This window comes from Saccostrea cucullata, unplaced genomic scaffold (assembly GCF_032062105.1).
Source record: "Saccostrea cucullata isolate Sc308-1 unplaced genomic scaffold, CSIRO_AGI_Scuc_v1 ctg1899, whole genome shotgun sequence".
NCBI classification, from domain to species: Eukaryota; Metazoa; Mollusca; class Bivalvia; order Ostreida; family Ostreidae; genus Saccostrea; species Saccostrea cuccullata.
This window is the reverse complement of record NW_026924123.1, coordinates 87839-90000: the sequence shown is the minus strand read 5'-3', so window position 1 is coordinate 90000 and position 2162 is coordinate 87839.

Sequence of the window (2162 nt, the reverse complement as noted above, 5' to 3'; positions counted from 1 at the left end):
AGTAAGCTTTCGGAATTTTGATTTTGCCCCAGGGGGTCCCTGAACTCCTCTTACATTTTACTCAGTAGCCTAACCAGCTTTTGGAAGATGGTTGGTTGGGTCATGTAGATGTGCAGTAAGGTTTCGGAATTTTGATTTTGCCCGGGGGTCAAATGAGGGTTGAAAAATGACAAAAAATAACACAAAGGACATCTTTAAAAGATCCATAGGTTTACATAGACGAGTCTTAGATCAGCTAGAACTAATTTTTAATGAAGAATTAATTGTGAAACTAATACATGTACATGTATTTGTAAATGACCAGATTTCAAACATATAGAATGCATTAATCTTTTTATGGATTTTACATTTTCATTTCATTTATCTACAGCTAGCCTCTATCCACAATGAGCTCTCTACATAATACACATCTACAAGATATGATGGTGACAATATAATTAAAACATTAGCAATGCTATACCAGCTTTTATCTTTTAGAGTTTTTGGCCTGTTAAAAAATAACATGGTTTTAGGTTCTGTCTAACCCTGTGCATACATTTAAGTTCATTTTTTCGGTATTTTTATCCAATCTCTCTTCCAAGGATCTGATTTCTCTTCATCTGTAGTCTGATGTTCATTATTGAACTCCAATTGTTTCTCTTCAGGGGTGTCAGTCTTTTCAGTTTCTTTAGTCGGATTTCCTATCAGAAACTCTTGACTTTTTTCAATCTGTACTCTTTTTCATAGATATTTTTTCCGCCCTTTTTAGGTCACCTGAGTAAACTCAGGTGACCTATTGCTATCCGTTTTCGTCCGTCGTCGTCCGTCGTCCGTCGTGTGTTGTGTGTCGTGTGTCGTGTGTCGTGTGTTAACATTTGAACATTTTCAGCTTCTTCTCTGCAACCACTGAACCAATTTCAACTAAATTTGGCACAAAGCATCTATGGGTGAAGGGGAACAAAAATTGTGAATTTCATGATCCCTGCCCCCCTGGGGCCTGAGGGGTGGGGCAAAAACCACTAAAATTAATGCAATCTTTAAAAATCTTCTTCTTTACTCCTGGACATCAAGCAGTCAAACTATTTGCATGATTGTAATCAGCATTGAGTCCTCTACAAAAATTGTGAAATTCATGGCCCTGGGGTCAGGGGTTCTAGTGCTAGGGCGGGGCTAAATAAGTATATAGTGAAAATGCATTATTTCTTTGAAAATCTTCTTCTCTGCTCCTGGGTATTAAATAAACCAACTAAGTACATAGTTATGATGAGCAAGAGTGCCTCTACCAAATTTGTGAATTTTATGGCCCCAGGGTCAGGGGTTCTGGTGTTAGGGTAGGGCTCTATTGATTATATAGTAAAAATACATGATTTCTTTGAAAATCTTCTTCTCTGCCCCTGGGTATTAAATAAACCAAGTAAGTAAATAGTTATGATGAGCAAGAGTGCCTCTACCAAAATTGTGAATTTTATGGCCCCAGGGTCAAGGGTTTTAGTGTTGGGGGGGGGGGGGGTCAATGATTATATAGTGAAATTACATGAATTCTTTGAAAATCTTCTTCTCTGCCCCTGGGTATTAAATAAACCAAGTAAGTAAATAGTTATGACGAGCAAGAGTGCCTCAACCAAAATTGTGAATTTTATGGCCCCAGGGTCAAGGGTTCTGGTGTTGGGGGGGGGGGGGGGGGGGCTCTATTGATTATATAGTGAAATTACATGAATTCTTTGAAAATCTTCTTCTCTGCTCCTAGGTATTAAATAAACTAACTAAGTGCATAGTTATGATGAGCAAGAGTGCCTCTACCAAAATTGTGAATTTTATGGCCCCAGGGTCAAGGGTTCTGGTGTTGGGGGGGGGGGCTCTATTTATTATATTGTGAAATTACATGAATTCTTTGAAAATCTTCTGCTCTGCTCCTAGGTATTAAATAAACTAACTAAGTGCATAGTTATGATGAGCAAGAGTGCCTCTACAAAAATTGTGAATTTTATGGCCCCAGCTTCAATGGTTCTGAAAATACATGAATTCTTTGAAAATCTTCTTCTCTGCTCCTAGGTATCAAATAAACTAACTAAGTACATAGTGATGATAAGCAAGTGTTCCTCAACGAAGATTGTGAATTTTATGGCCCCAGGGTCAAGGGTTCTGGTGGGGGTTCTGGTGGGGGGGGGGGGGGCTCTATTGAT